This window comes from Spermophilus citellus (assembly GCF_964194105.1).
Source record: "Spermophilus citellus genome assembly, chromosome: 6".
In the NCBI taxonomy this organism is placed as follows: Eukaryota; Metazoa; Chordata; class Mammalia; order Rodentia; family Sciuridae; genus Spermophilus; species Spermophilus citellus.
Window position 1 is genome coordinate 81,688,531 of NC_138187.1, and position 16,949 is coordinate 81,705,479.

At 40.8% G+C, this 16,949-nt stretch overlaps 1 protein-coding gene and 2 pseudogenes across 3 annotated transcripts in view; 2 read left to right on the forward strand and 1 right to left on the reverse strand.

Annotated features, from left to right (window-relative positions):
• The window catches only part of GPR158 (G protein-coupled receptor 158), a gene marked incomplete at both ends in the record, with an annotated part of 431,513 nt that overhangs the window by 80,807 nt on the left and 333,757 nt on the right, over window positions 1-16,949 (forward strand). The gene's annotated exons all lie outside the window — the stretch shown is intronic.
• Window positions 4,028-4,883, reverse strand: LOC308652275 (WW domain-binding protein 2-like; annotated as a pseudogene). The gene has a single exon. The product of its transcript is annotated as a WW domain-binding protein 2-like (transcript).
• On the forward strand, window positions 6,759-9,220 carry LOC308651894 (ceramide-1-phosphate transfer protein-like; annotated as a pseudogene). Its single transcript, XR_014024444.1, has 2 exons — window positions 6,759-6,867; window positions 8,564-9,220. The product of XR_014024444.1 is annotated as a ceramide-1-phosphate transfer protein-like (transcript).

Sequence of the window (16,949 nt, forward strand, 5' to 3'; positions counted from 1 at the left end):
TAATCCTTTTTTAAAATCATGCTCATCTAGGTAGACTACATGACTTGTTTATGATGTGTCCCCAGTGCCAGCCACAGATTTGGTGCCTGACACAAATGGTTAATCAATACATTGTTTAATGAATGTTCAAAACTGAATACTTCATCTCCAGTAAGATTAAGTTATATAAAGGTTTCTTTTATGTGGCTTTTATGTTTAGCATATATTATTATATAAAGAAAATGTAATAATTATATGTTACCTGTTTCTATGTGACTCTAGTTAAATAGGGGAAATAAAGGAACATTGGAGGAAACTTGATAGGCAGTAAATGTTCATAAGCATTCGGGGGACTGATTTTTCTTCCCCAAGTCCAATAATTTTAGTCTCCCCCCACCCATTCAGAACAGGAGTCTTTTTTTCTATTCACATAATCATAGACATTTCTTGGTATAGTTATCTGGGTTTGAAAAAATAAACGCAGTTGCTAATCTCACAAGCAAAGTCTCTAATGAATTTCTCCACTCTGCTATTATCACCACTCTCTTATTCATTTGGTAGCTGCTTCATATCTTTCTTTGTTTCTCAGTGATTTCATGGGATTTTGTGCTCCACTTCTTGAGTAATATCAGAGATCTGTCAGGGCTGGAGCCACTACTTTTTCTTTATGTATTTTCTTTTGCCCATCATATTTTAAGACAGGAGCATCCTACATATGCTAGAATTGAAATTCTATAGTACTACCTATCTGAGTATAATTCATATTTTAGAATAAAATGGTGACATTCAACAAGATCAGGGAAGGTGTGCAGAAATCCAGAGGAATCTAGATGAATCCACAGTTAAATACCTCCTTATTTTATGTCTGCTTTGGGGATTGTACAATCCCCAAAGCAGATCCGAGTCCTTATTCTACATTTCAAGTTCAGCTTTGATATGTTAGACAGCTCTGTCTTCAGTTCTAAAACAGTGAGGCATTTGAGGAGTAGGGATACTCATGATTCCAACACCATCCTAGATAAATGTTGGAAGATCATGGACAAAAAATGATCAGTAGGGGCTGGGGCTATAGCTCAGTGGTAGAGCACTTGCCTCGCAGGTGTGAGGCACTGGATTTGAATCCTCAGCACCACATAAAAATAAAGCTATTGTGTCCATCTACAACTGAAAAGATATTTTAAAAAAAGATCAGTGAAGACAATTTGATGCTCCTCAAAGTGTAAATAGTTGCCATCTTGGGGTTCTTGTCTCTTTTTTAAAAAAATATTTTTTTAGTTGTGGATGGACACAATACTTTTATTTTTATGTGGTGCTGAGGATCAAACCCAGTGCCTCAAACATGCTAGGCAAGCACTCTACAACTGAGCTACAACACAAGCCAGTGTCTTTACCTCTGAATACTTGAATGTTTTCTTATCCTAAAACCAATTAATTGATACTTAACCTTATTTATCCTAGATTTCTGGTTTATTTAACCAAACCTGCATATTTCTTTTGGGCCTACTCTTGTCACTTGATTTCATTATTGCTACAATTTCTCAGAAAAACTGCAGTACACTCTATATTTGTCGGCTTCTTGGGCATTGCCTATCTTAGCCACTGTTTTGTATTTCTTAATCATCCTAAACCATTCTTTGTCCCAAATAGTAGTTCTGTCCATTGTTCCTAGAGAATTTAGAAGTATCTTCAAAAGCATCTTTAGGTGTTGTGCCGTAGTCTGGCTGGGCACAATTCAGGAGCCACTTGTCAAAAGAAACTAACTTTATTTTTAGAACTACAAACACCAAACAAAACAGCTCCTCAGGAAAAAACCTTCAGAGCCCAACTGCCACCACCGGCTTCCCACAAGCCTCTCACTCCCACACAAACCTCACCACCTCCCACAATCCTCCTGCTCTTGAGGCTGATTGGCTGGGTCGTGTGGGTGGAGCCAAAGAAGTCCCCCAATGAGCAGCTCCGTGGAGGAGCCAATCAGCTAGATGTTGCTGGGGCCGCTGTGAGCCAATCATCAGCTGGCAGTCTGAAGGGCAGGGAAACAGCCCAATGAACATCACCGCAGAGGAGCCAATCAGCTAGATGTTGCTGGGCCGCTGTGAGCCAATCATCAGCTGGCAGTCTGAAGTTTGCTGGCAGCTGGAAGTTTGCTGGGGCCCCTTTGGCTGTGGCTCTCAACAGTGTTGGGGTACTTAGGGAAGTAAGGGAAGATCTCAAGGGGGGATCACTGTATTGTTTATCAAACAACTTGTCCCCCACACTGAAGGGACCATTATAGGTCTAATTTTCAAGGATGGCCCTGGTCATGACTTCTGTGTGTGAATGAATCATGAATTGACCAAAAAAAAAAATCCAATTAAAATATTAATGTGAAATAAACCCTATTTGCACCTTGGGGAAGAAACAAAGTTTCATGCCACCAGGCAGGGTGGCATATACATAAAATTCCAGCTACTTGGGAAGGTAAGGAAGGAGGATCATAAATTCAAGGCTAGTTTCAGCAATTTAGCAAGACTCTCAGTAACTTAGTAAGACCCTGTCTCAAAATAATAAAAAAAAAACTGGGATGTAGCTCAGTGGTAAAGCACCCATGATTTCAAACCAGTACTAAAAAAATAAAATCTCATGAGGAATGAGGATCATGAGATCTGATTATTTCTATTAGCATATGAAATGCAGTGTTCAGTGAAGAAGAGAGGATTTTTTTTTTAAAGCTGCATAATCAGTAACTTACAACCTGTTAACCTATTTCTGGAATATGACCCACTCTTCAAATAAAACTGAATTCCAGTTGATTTTTTTCATGTATGTTGGGTGGGATGTGGAGTGTAAGACTGTGATTATCAACCATGGTTTGTGATAGCTTGGGCAATCTCCCAGGTTGTGGTAAATTTTTGTTTTTAAACCTATAAATTTTAAAAAAATTGCTTACTAAACACTTGCCACTGAATATTTTAATTTTTTAGTACTGGGGATTGAAACCATGGGTGCTTTACCACTGAGCTATATCCCCAGTTCTTTTTATTATTTCGAGACAGGGTCTTACTAAGTTACTGAGGGTCTTGCTAAATTGCTGAAACTAGCCTTGAATTTATGATCCTCCTTCCTTACCTTCCCAAGTAGCTGGAATTTTATGTGTATGCCACCCTGCCTGGTGGCATGAAACTTTGTTTCTTCCCCAAGGTGCAAACAGGGTTTATTTCATGTTAATATTTTAACTGGATTTTTTTTTTTTTTGGTTAAATAGGGAATTCTCTTTAAATAACCATCTCTCCTCCCTTGGTGTCTGGTCCAGGAACAAATGAGCAAATCTTCACATATCCAGGGGGCATGATGCTTAAAAGGGAGGGGTAGGCTTAGGAGCTGGCAGCAGGCTATGATCAGCACACTGGAGTTGGGGGCCATTCTTTCTAGGCCTACCCTGTAGCCTCCAAATGGCATGATGGGATGGACATGTGCTTTACGGCTCCAGGTGAGAAGCCCTTATAGAGGGAAGAGAAATTAGAAGGAAAAGAAATTCCAGAAATTCTAGCAAGGGAACTGAAGGACTTCTTTTCCAGCCGCAGTGGGCTTCCCCTGAAGCCACAAAACCCTGGAGGCTTATTGTAAAGCTCCTGAAGTCAGAAGTGGCAACAGAATGAACAAGGACAGAGAAGGCAGGCCTGGCTGAGTGGAATGTGGGCTGACAGTCAGGTGGGATAGTGGCCTTCCAGCATAGACCAGTGGAAGGAATGTGAGCAGGGTGTGGTAGGGTATTTTGGCCCACTAGGAAGACTGGCTGGTTTGATGGAGCTCACAAAGCTGAATACAGAATGGCTACCAGACGGAGGGGACGGACTGAAATAGAAGAGGTGGCCAGATAGTGAAACAGGAACAAAGGGAATATCCCATTCTCCCAAGCACAGCCCCAGAAATGGTAAGAGGGGCACTGTGGGCTGATTTAGCTAGGAACTGGGGGGACACCTCTACAGAAGCCAGGGGCCTTGCCTTCCCACAACACTAGTTCCTGGTAACTTTTTATAATAGGACCTGGGGAAGAACAGGCCTCCCCCAGTCAGATGCAGTCCCATAAGGGATAGGAAAGGCCCATGAGGGTTGGGACAGGGAAGTGGGCAGGGTCTTCTTTCTGAGTCTTCTTGTATTTTGAAGAGTAGTAGGGAGATGGTGGAGGCTAGCTTGTGGGCAGGTAGACATTGTGTGGGTTGCCTGGATTGTAATAGGTGATAGCAGCTGCCTCTGTGGCCTTGGCCTCAGTTGCAAGAGTGGAAGGGACATTAGGGCCTCTGACTAGAGCATGAGTCCCAGATATGGTGGTGGCAGAGACTGCATATATCCCATGGTGCCATGTATCATGGGAGATTTTGGATATAACTCAGGTGGGGGTGGTGGATAGGGGTACATTCCATTTGCAGGGCATACATTCCATTGGCCACTGGTGGGGAAAAGACATAGGCCCCACTGGGAATGTAAGGGTACCCATAAGCTCCATTGGGGGTACCCTCAAGCTATGGAGGCTTGAGATACTACCTGGAACATTCCCTGCTAAACCTGGTGTGCCCCCTGCTATGAAGGTCAACTTGTATAAAGCAGAGCCTTTCCAGCTACCTCCTCCTTCAGCCTCCACTAATTTTTGAACATAGTTCGCACCAAATACAGGCTGCTTGAGCTCATAGTCCTTCATGAGATAAAATGGCATTATGAAGGATTGCATGGCATCCTTCCCCTTGGATAGAAAGATGACCTGGTAAAGGGGTAAGGTAGATAGTGCACTTCTTGGTTCCTGTGGAGGCCTCTAGAATATTTTTCATGTAATTAAATGGAAGTTCCACACGATTGTAGGACATTAGGATACTCTCAGTATTGTTGACTATCACTCTTTCGCCCTTTGAGTTGTTCTTGTTGAGTGCCATAGCCTCTCCCATGAGACTTTTTTTTTTAAGAGTAGGAAAAGGTGCTTTAAATTGGTCCCACCATAGAGAATACTTTTTATTGAGGTATTGGAAATTATGTTTCCAACATAGTCAGCAGACCTGGGTTGTTGTTTTTTTTTTGTAATTTTATTAAGAAAACTGAGAAGGATGGGAAGTGAAGCTAATTGTGAAATCAAGTCTGAATCTTCAAAACATCAAAGAACTATTTCAGATATAGCTAAAATTATGAAATGTTTTATAATAGTTAATTTTACATTAAGTTAGGCATCATTTGATTAGCATTATATAATTGTTATTATAGAAGAAAGATATTCCAAAGCTAATTAGAACCTGTATTTTAATGTAGATATTTGTTTCTGTTTCAGTTCTTCCCGTTAGGATCAGACAGGGCTATTGTTGGTACAAACCTACTCTAAATTTTTGGAGAATTATTCCTTTAACAGAAATGGTGAATGAGTACCCTTAACCCCATTAAAGGCTTTAACCTCCTCTGTCCTTTGGAAAAGCTCATTTACAGTAATTTCTAAGGGCTTGTTCTTTCTGAGTTAGTGGAAATGCCAAGTTTTGTATTGTAGAACACAAATCGTAAAAATATAAATGTTATCTTTCAAGGTGATGACACTTTGGCAAAGGGGTGGGGAGAGAGACTTCACTATGTAGTAGAACCCAACAAATAATATTTCATTACCATTTCTTGGGCTGTATAAAATAGTTTTTAAAAAATTGGTTTAGTTCAATTTTTTAAAAGATATTTTTTAATTATTCATGGACACAGTATCTTTATTTTGTTTATTTACTTTTATGTGGTGCTGAGGATTGAACCCAGTGCCTCACATGTGGGAGGCAAGCACTTTACCACTGAGCCACACCTCAGCCACCAGTTCAGTTCAAATTTAAAAAAAAATATATATATTTTTTAGTTGTCAATGGATTTTTTACTGTATTTATTTTTATGTGGTGCTGAGGATCAAACCCAGGGCCTCATGTATGCCAAGCAAGCACTCTACTACTGAGCCACAATCCCAACCCCAATTCAATGTACAATTTACTTTTAAAAAATAAAAATTATTTTAAAAACCAAAAAAAAATTTTTCAAATATTCAATTAGAATTTCTGACTGAGAACCACTAAAGCTCTAATATTTACTGTTAGTTTAACTCAACAAATATGTGAAAGACTATGAACTAGCTGACCATTATGGTGGATAGAACAATAAAAACATGGAACCTGCCCTTAAGGAGAATAACATCTTGGGTGTGGGGTTAAGGGAGTATACAAGGAGCAAACAGCACTTAGGCAATTGATGATTAGATACTAGGAGATCTAACTTTTAAAGCAATTAATGGTGACTCCTACATAAACAAAATAATTTTATAGAAATTAAATGGTTACTTCTTCATGCAAATGATTGATAAATGAGGATTTTGGGATGCAACACTTTGGCAAGCATGGGGTACTTTCCATTGTGCCTTCATTATGCTCTTAGATGTTATAGAATAGGCATTCCGGTCAGTATGATGGAATTGTATACATTTGTTAATAAGTGTTGAAGAGTGGCCTCCAAATGAACTGGTTATTCTGAAATCATTCCATTGGAAGACTCAGATACTTTATTGAGAGCTGGTGTTGTCTTTTAGCCAACTTGAAGATTTTGGGGAATGTGCAACAATATTAACAGAAAAGATCTGATTTGTTTTTCTCTAACATTGTTTCTAGCATTAAATGATATCATTATCCTCTTCTTAGGAATGTTATTTGCCCTCTAACTTCAGATGACAATTTGTTTTTTATTGAATTAAAATTTGATGGTATGTGGCGGGGGAGGCGGGGCGAGCGAGGAGCCGGCTCCCCAGCCGCAGATCTGCGGCCTTGGTCAACCCTCCCCGCCATCCGGATTCTGCCGGTCCCTAAGTCCCGCAGCAGGAGCAGAGACCCACCAGCCCGGTGCCCGCTAGACTGCTAGGTGAGACTTGCAGGCGGTCAGCCTGGCCCGCATGCCAGGCTTGGAGTGCCACAGGGGACGTGCTGATGGAAGTCCAGCCTGCCCTCCTGCCGCGCCCTATCTTCCCCGGGGGAGGCTGAGAGGTACTTCAGGGAACTGGCAGGCTGCCGGCTCCCGGATGCACAGACACTGCCCTTCCTGTTCCCACCCCTCCGGGGACAGCGCTGAGAGGCCCCTGGCAGTCCTTCCGCTGGCTCGGGTTCTGGGCAGGAAGGCTAGACCCCGAAAGATATTGGGTGGCCAAGAAGGAACCCCTGGAGTCTTGGAGGCATCTGCTCGGTGAACAGCACTAGGCCCTGAGAGAGGGGAGGACCCCGAAGCCATGGTCCTGAGGCCCAGGCTCTGCAGCTCTCCACACCTGAAGACACTGTGAGCCCATCTGCTCGGGCTCCACCCTTACCAAGCAGGCAGCCCAACCCGTGGAACCTGCTGGTTCTCCACCCGCACTGGCTCACAGGAGGCGGGGGCAGCCTGGGCCGTGGGAAGGGCAGAGAGTGCAGAGTGTTCTCCTCAGAGCTGAAGGACTTTGTGAGTGAAAGACAGAACCTGTGTGGAGATCCAGCTGTCCTGTCCTGTCGGGCTCTCAGATAGGGAGGCCAGACAGGGCTCCCAGCATCAAGGGGCACAGGAACCTCCAGCCCCTAGTGGGGTGAGTGTTCATCCTGGACATAGGTGAGACGCAGTCAGGTACCCAGAGCCCATTAAGCACTCCCACAGGTTTGCCATGAGCCCCAGGCCCTTAGGGCACCCAGGAAGGTGGGTGCCGGGGTGATTGGAGGCAGACCAAGGTGTGGGCACTGGGATGTCTGTGGAGTGACCTCAGAGACACAAGCAGAATCCAGAGCCTGTTCCCACCTTGAGAACTTGATCCTGGACCATTTCCAGAATGTTCCCCGGAGTGTTCCTTTGGGGAGGGCCTGTGGCAGTCTTCTGAATGTGGTAAGACCTTTAGCCGAGCCACCCTTCTGTATGGAATGTGTGTAGGTCCAACGGCAGGAGGAAAGATGGGTGTCCACCTGTGCAGCAGATGCTGGCCCCACAGCCTGTATCCTGGCCTTAGAGTACAGCCACAAGCAAGGAAGAGAAGTCTGCCCAGCCACCCTCCCACCTGCTCTGGCACTCCTATCTCTGTCTTCCACAGTATCTGTCTCCTCATCTACTGTGTCAGAAGTGCCTACTGTCTCAGAGTCCGTGTTTCTATTAGGATCTAAACTCCTCCTCAGAATGTTGCCTTCACAGGGGGCTTCAGGTGCAACCATGCTGAGGTAGCGCCTGTCTCTCAGAAGGATTTCCCCACTGTGAAACAGGGATTTTAGGGAAAGAAATCAAAACAAATAAGCAGGAAGCCTTGACAGAGGGGCCTGCTGCAAACAGGAGGCAGCTGGGGGTCCTCAGGTCAGGGGCTGACCTGAGTCAGTGGCATGAATGACAAGGAGGAGCCAGGCCCAAGTCTGTGGGTATGGGGTCTGTGAGAGAGCCTGTGGCTCCGGGGAGCAGGCACTCAGCGTAAGAGAATGGGGCTTCATCAGGGGCAGACAGTTGCAGGACCCCAGCTATTTCAACTGTTCCTCCATCCTCCCACCTCCCTGAAATAAATGAGCTACAGAGAGAGCTGACCCAGCAGAGGACCCACAAGCTCTGTGTGGAACTGTTTTAGTTTGTGTTAGAAAATGGATGGCTTGGAGGCGGAGTTCAACCTGAAGGTTGTGCTGGTCAGCTTCCAGCAATGTTTCAGCGAGGAGGAAGAAGTATTGCTGGACCACTACATCGCCGGCTGGAAGGGGCTGGTCAGGTTTCTGAATAGCCTAGGCACCATCTTCTCCTTCATCTCAAGGATGTGGTCTCCAAGCTGCAGATTATGGAGCGTCTACGCAGCAGCCCCCAACATGAGCACTACATGAGCCTGCAGTCCATGGTGGCCTACGAGGTGGGCAATAAGCTGGTGGACCTCGATCGCCGCTCCCGCCACCCGACCTCAGGCTGCCGGACCTTGCTGCACCTGCACCGAGCTCTGCGCTGGCTACAACTGTTCCTGGAGGACCTGCGCACCAGCCCTGAGGACGCGCGCACCTCCGCACTCTGTACCGACTCCTACAATGCCTCTCTGGCCGCCTACCACCCCTGGATTGTGCGCCAGGCAGTCACCGTGTCCTTCTGCACCCTGCCCACACGCAAGATCTTCCTTGAGGCCATGAACGTGGGGTCCCCGGAACAGGCTGTGGAGATGCTGGGCGAAGCCCTGCCCTTCATTGAGCGTGTGTACGAAGTCTCCCAGAAAGTCTATGCAGAACACTCCCTGTTGGACTTGCCATAGTGGCCACTCTCAGGCTGGGTGGGCTTCCCCTGCTGGAGAGTTGGACTTGGGCAGCCAGGGCCCATGCACTCCACAACAAAGCTTTCTGGGTGCCACCCTCACCCCTGCAGGCTGAGCTTATTGAGAGCCATCAGCTGACAGGAAGGCAGGCAGCTGGCCTAGGAGAGGTGGCACAAGCCCTCCTCTTGGCCCAGAATGAGACCCTCCTCAGTTACAAGAGTGCTCAGTCCAGCCTCACTGAGGTGTGGAGACTGGAGGTGGTGGGGGCGCATAATCCTGCATGAGCAACAGCCTGGTGACTGCCCTACTGCTATGTGTGGATTCTGTGAAATGGTGTGAGGACACAGGTCCCTGGGCACCAAGGCTCTGTGCTGCTCCGGCCAGTATGCTCAGCCCACATGTATACTTCCCATGCTTGTCCTAGGCCAGGCCTCGGACACAGCAGGCCAAGCTGCCCGAGTCCTCTCCATACCCTGGCTGGCTATCCCGAGGCAGAATGAGAACCTTGGGCACTGAGGACTCTCCCAGGCCTTTACCTGCCTCCTGTTAGCCTGTCTGCCTGCTGAGCAAACCGGAGCCTTCATGTCGTTGGCACTGGCACCTGGAAGCTAAAGTCTTGAGGAGAAAGACCTTCCCAGCTATCTAAATAGCTCCTGCAAGGGGGACTTGAGCTCCCCCGAGGGACCCAGAGATACCATTGCAGGCCACCCCTGCATGGCCCAACACCACTGGGTGGAGCCAGGCATTCCCTCTGCCCCTGCTCTGCTGCCTTTCCCCACAGTGCTCAGGAGATGGGGGGTGCCCAGACTAGGAGGGGGCTGGACCCCCTTAACTAGCTGACAGTTATCAGATGGCCACACCATCCAGCCATCATGCAATGCTTAGGGGCCTGGTCACTCCCACTGCTCTTCACCAACCCACAGGGACAGTGTTCTCAGTGCAGCAGATGTGCGTGAATGCAGCTTCCAGGGTGTGCTTGGCCCTTTGGAAAGTGATATGTGTGATACTGTCCAACATAATAAACAATGCTCATGGGACTAAAAATAAATAAATAAATAAAATAAAATAAAATTTGATGGTATGTCAACTATATTATTAAATTATTGCCTTAAATACCTTTGAACACTGAACTTGGTTTTGAACAAAACTAATTTCTTTAACAAGTTATAGTGAATTTTCTTTTTTAAGAACGTAATTTAATTTCTTCTTTAGAATAGAGAAAGGGTCTCTCTTTGAACCTATTACTTATTGGACCTAATCCTAAGATGTATTGCATTTATGCTCATAAAAGCAATGAAAAATCATTTTCAAATTTATAGAAAGCTTGAATAAGGGGAACCCTAAATCTGGGAATCCACCTTCAACTTTAAAGAGATTGGAAGGAAATTGATTCTCAAGTGATAATTTAGCTCAGAATCTTATTTGACACAGTTAGAGTATAATTATAGAAAGTATGTAATTTTCACAAGCCCACTGTGGAAAATATATTTGTAAGGTAATGTAATGACATCAGGTGTTCTGTCTCTGGATTTCTGCTATTCTGGATGCTATTTTCATCAGTCTTTCCAGTTATGTAAATGACTCATATTCATTCTCTCTCTCTGCCCCACGTCTCCCCACCTCTTGTTCTTTTACTGAGAGCAATTTTAGCACTAACTGCTCCAAGTAGATAATTTTGACAAGGATGTCTTTTTTTCCTCTCATATTCTCTTACAGCTTTCAGTATATCTGAATTCATATTTGTCCATCAAATCACCAGGTACCTAATGTATGGAAGATTAGAATGGCTGAGGTTTATTTCTTAAATGCTGTTATTAGTTTTATTTTGCCACATGACAAATTATCTCAAAGTTAATTGCTAAAAAAATAATTTTGCTATCTCAGAGTTTATTAGGTCAGATGGAGAGTCTTTGGCTTAAGGTCTCTTGAGATCTAAAGATTTCAGTTAGGGCTATGTTTTTTTCAGGAGCTTGGAGTCCTCCTCAAAGTTCATAGTGGCTATTGGCAGAAATCACTTCCTTGTGGTTATATGACTGAGGTACCAGTTTTCTTGCTGGATGTCAGCCAGGAGTTATGCTTAGCTTCTAGAGGCTGTCCTCAGGTCCTACCATGTATTTCTCTTACAACCTAGAGGCTTGCCTCCTCTAAAGTAGTGGGCGAATCTCTTCCCCTTTTGAATAACTCTTCACCAGATTAAGTCAGAACTATCCAGTCTTATTTCTCTTTTGACTAAAAAAATCAACTTACTGGGGATTGCATCTAAAAAGTCCTCATCTTAGTCATGTCATATAACTTAATCATGGGAGTAAAATCTATCATTTTCACATTCCTGTCCACACTCAAGGAGAGGGCATTATAAAGGGTGTTTGAAAAAGCGGGCAGGAATTTTGAGGACCAGCTTAGAATTATTTTTTCTACATATGCCATATCTTTTCAGAATGGGTTTCTGTTTTCAGCATTGGTTCAGAATTGAAGTATTGACTTGCTGGCCTGATTCCTCTGGCTAGAGTTTCAAGAATTATACTGAATAGAAGTGGTGAAAGTGGACATCCTTATATCCTTGTCTTGTCCCTGATTTTAGAGAAAAATCTTTCAGTTTTTCTCTATGCAGTATGATATTGGCTTTGAGTCTGTCATATAATGTTTAGGTAAGATGGCTTTATAATGTGTAGGTAAGTTCTTTTATGCCTAGTTTCTCCATTGTTTTTAACATGAATATTTAACTGATTTTTTTTTTTTAAATCAAAGACTCCTGCACCTTTTGAGATGGCCATATAGTTCTTGTTCTTAATTCTATTTACTCGGTGAATTGCAATTATTGATTTGTGTATGTTGAACCAACCTTGTTTCACTGGGATGAAGCCCACTTGGTCATGTTTATTATCTTCTTAATATGTTTTTGAATGTGGCTTGCTAATATTTTATTAATGATTTTTTGTATCTATGTTCATCAGAGAGACTGTTCTATGTTTTTTTCTCTTTAGAAAACTAATTCTATGAGGTACATCTAACTACCAGAACACTTTGTGCTCAGAGTCAGATGGAAAGATATAAGCCATTTGAGAGAAAACTGAGTAAGAAAGTGGCCATTCAGGTCACTTCATCACCCCTAGATAAAGCATTCACTTATTCATTTATGCATCCAACATACATTTAATATAGAACTTAATTGCATTATAGGCACCATAATGATTCTTATAATTTTGTTATTTAGCTTAAAAATAAAAATGCTTCAGTGCAATCAATGTTCATTGAACCAGGGACTTCTTTTAGCCTTTAAATTTGGCTGCTAGAATGATTTATTTCTCCCTTCCTTCATTCCTGTTTTTATCAAGAAGTATAGCATACATACAAATGAATGTATATAATACATGTTAATAGGATAAATAATAATAATAAAATAATAATAAAATGAAGACCTGTGTAAATACAATTCAGCTTCTAAAATAAATATTTGAAGTTTCATGTGGGTCTCTCCCAAAATACATCTTGTCTCTATCTACCAAGAAAACTACTCTAATTTTTAAGAACTTTTATAATCTTTTATTTTTTAAATTATTTCTTACATACATGACAATAGTGGAGTGCATTACATTCATAATATAATCTTTAAAAAATAATTTCTTTGCCATATTTTATAGTTTTATTATATGTATTTACATCTTTAAATAATAAAAGTTTTAGTTTTGATGTTTCAAATATTTTATAAATGCAAATTTATATTTGTTTTACTTAATGTAAAGTTTTTGATATTGCAGTGGATATTCTTAGCTATATTTATTTATTCTATTTCAGTGTTGCATACTATTGTTTGACTATGTACACTTTAATTTTTAATTCTGTGGTCAATGAATGCTTAGACTTTTCAGTTTCCATTTTCTGTTTTTTTTTTTTTTTTTGTCAGAGGCATAGATTCAATAAACATCCTTGAAAATGTCTCACTGGTGCATGTATGAAGAATTCTAAGGAATAGAATTTCTTGGCCATAGAAGGTAGATACGATCTATTCTATTACCTAGTGCTAAAGTGTTTCCTAAAGTTTTATACCAATTTTCACTCCTACCAGTAATTTTATGAGAGTTCCAGCGCTTAACCTTATCTGCAGCCCTTAGCACTAACTATTTGACAAAGAAATGTTAGTCTGTTTGGACCTCTGTATAATTTGCGATAAACTGAGTGGTTTATGACCAACAGAAATGTATTTCTTGAAGTTCTAGAGGCTGAGATACACAAGATCAAGGTTATTAGCAGTTTCCATGTTTGATGAGGGCTCCCTCTTCTGGTTCACAGATGGCACCTTCACCTGTGTCTTCATGTGGTAGAAGGCAAACAAATTCCCTTAAAAAGGGCCTCTGTTAAAGGCACTAATCTCATTCAAGAGGGCTCCACCTTTATGACTAGTAACCTCCCAAAGGCCTTGTCTCTTGATACAATAACATTGGGAATATAGGTTTCAACATATGAATTTTAGGGAGGCACAAACATTTAGACCATAACAGTGGCGGTTGTAAAATAACATTTTATGAGGGCTTAAATTTTTATTTGTTGAAATGAAATTGCTAATGAGATAAAGTGTTTATGTGTATGATTATTTATCTTTAATGTTTCTGCTATGTGAAATATCTATTTTGTTTTTTTTGTTTCTTTTGTGTTGCTTAGCCCATTGATTTGTGAGATTTTATTATATTTGAATTCTTTGATGATTTAATATAATGTAATATAATGAGGTGTTGACTTGCTGGTCTGATTTACCTTTTATTATGACTTATCTTGTTTGATTCTTTTTATAGTGTCTTTGAGGAACTAAATTTTGTTATTATAGTCTTATAAAGTATTTCCTTTATGATCTGTGCTTCTTGTATCTTATTTAACAAATCTGTTCTTATTCCAAAATAATAGAAACATTTTATTTTTAAAATTTAATTATTATTATTATTTTTGGTGGTGCAGGGGATTGAACTCATGGACTTGTGCATGCAAGATAAGAACTCTACCAACTGAGTTATATCCCCAGCCCCAATTGAAACATTTTCATAATTACTTTTATGAATTTGAAGTTTAACTTTCACATTTAAGTTCTTTATCCATTCAGAATTGATTTGTTATAACAGAATAGAGGAATTCATCTAATTTTTGTCAATTAAACTAATGATAAGAACACTTTTTGTAAAGGACAGGACAAAAATTATTAAAGTAAGGGAACATCTTTAATCTAATACCCTCTAGAAGAGATGTAGGCTTTGTCTTGTGTTCTCCTATGTAGCTGATTAAAACTCAGGATCTAGGTTTGAAATAATTGCTAGATCCCCAAAGCAACTCCTAGTTCCCCTGCTATTTATTATTGTGGATTTGTGCTTAATTCTGGCCTCTAGGGTTCTCTTAATTTCTTGTCAACTGAGCAAGGCATAAGAAAAAAATATAAAAATATTTCAATTAACATTTTTTTGTTGTGGTCTGCCTGGAGATTATGTGATAGCCTTGCTGCACGTTAAAACCACCTGGAAAGTTTCTAAAAATTCTGGTGCTCAGGCTACACTCAAGATTAATTAGATTAGAGTATCTCAGGCATTACTAATTTTTGAAGCTCCCCACAGAATTCCATTGTGCAGCCAAGGTTAAGAACAATTGTTTAAAATTCAGCTGTTCATTTTGATTCATGTCTATTCCAGTTCACTTGCTTTTTTTCCACTTTACTCAGCCAAATAGCTCCCCTCTAAAGCTAGGTGTCCACACTCACATGAAACACCAAGTTCCTGATACTTCTGACCTACTTCTTCACATTAATATGTTTTCTAAGAAACTAAGTCTGCTATACCTATGGTCAATTGAATAGCAACGTATTTGGCTTGTTTTTACTTTACAAAACATTATTTTAACAGTCTTTCACTGTCTACAATGTTTTTCCTTTGCAAGAAATTTTTAGTGCAAAGTATATTAATTTGCTAATTAATTCTGATAGACTATTTTCAGAGTCTTAGAAAATCAGTGTTTGATACGCTTAGGTTATGAATAGCATAGCACAGAAAATGATGTAATTTCAGTGGGACAAATTAGAGCCAATTAACATGGCAGTTAGTTGTCTTTTTGAATAATGCAGATTTGTTTAGAAAAGCTTTCTGTTTTATTTATAAAATGATCCCTGCTTTTAACTATTATGACTGCCATAGCATTTTTCCTTTTGCAGAGCTAGGTCAGATGTAGCGAAACAGAGAGGTAAGGTTCTGCCATCATACTTTGTTCTAGATCACAGTATGTTAATTGACCGTAACACATTATTAAAATACTGTCTTATGACTGTCTTTAATAAAATGCTCAGAGCATCTAAAAGATGTAACATGATTATAAATTCATAATTATTTCTTCTGAGGAAATAATGACTATTTCTTGAAATTAAAACCAGTCCTTTTTATTTTCTCGAGCTTTCTTTTAGGGCTTGGGACCGAATACAACAAATATAGTTCTAGCTACAATATTAGCAAATACTTATCTTAACACATTAGTTTTAGTATCTACAAGATAAAAGCTATTTCACAAAGTGAACAGATGGTTTAACCAGGAATGGCAGACTTCTCATGATTTAATAGTGAGAGAAATCACATTCTTTGGGTATGCAATTGGGCAAGTTGATCTTTAGAAGCCTACTATTGCTTTCTGTAGTAATGGATTATTATAATTTTTTCCCTCAGGAAAACATTGTGTGGAATAATTAATTAATGATTACAACGCATTTTGGAAGAGATTCTGAGTAACTTAATATTTTGAATTTGAATAGCTGAAGAGAATGGATATGGAAAAAGGTGGAAAAAGTTTTTATTCCCAAATTTTAATTAATTAAGGTACTGAGGATTGAACCCAGGTGTGCTTAACTACTGAGCCACATCTCCAGCTCTCTTTTTATATTTTATTTAGAGACAGGGTCTTTCTGAGTTGCTTAGGGCCTCACCAAGTTGCTGAGGCTAGCTTTGAACTTGAAATCATCCTACTTCAGCTTTCTGAGCCACTGGGATTATAGGTGTGTGCCACCTCGCCTGGCTTATTTCCAAATTTTGTGATATATTTTTTTCCGAAATTTTTGGTAATAAGTTTAGTTTCTTTGTAAAGATGCTATTATAATTTTATCTCATGTCTAAAGTTTTTGTTTCTCACTATTGTGCAAAAATTCTGCTGTTTTGTGATAACCATAAATGCCGAGAAGTGGCTATAGGTCCAATACATGGCATGGTAAATTTTATAGAGATGCCATCTTTTGGTATTTGGAGACATTTCTACCCTCATGGATACATAGGGCTTGTGTTTCAAAAAAAGTCTTTCCTTCTCAGGTGTTTTTGACTATGACCCTTATTTCCCAAATCAGAGGTGTGGTAACTGGTTTTCAATGTTATCTTCCTCCTAGTGAATTGCACCTGTTGGTATTTATGCCCCGTCTAGTTTTTTACACATTGAATATACACTTCTCCATGTAACCAACAGAATGTTTCAGATTGATCTAGTACATCTTGCACAGCTAGGCCGTAAGATACCCTTATAGCTTCAATTATGTTTCCTTGGAATGCTTACTCTGGGAGAAGCCAGTTGATATGTAAGAAGTTCCACTCACCTGAGAGTTTCATGTTACATGATGTTCAAACAAAGCATGTAAAGAGGTCATGTGACAAGAGGGAGAATTGATCAATCCAGAGCTGTTCTAGTTGTCCCAACTAAAGTGCCACATTTGTGAATGAAGAAATAT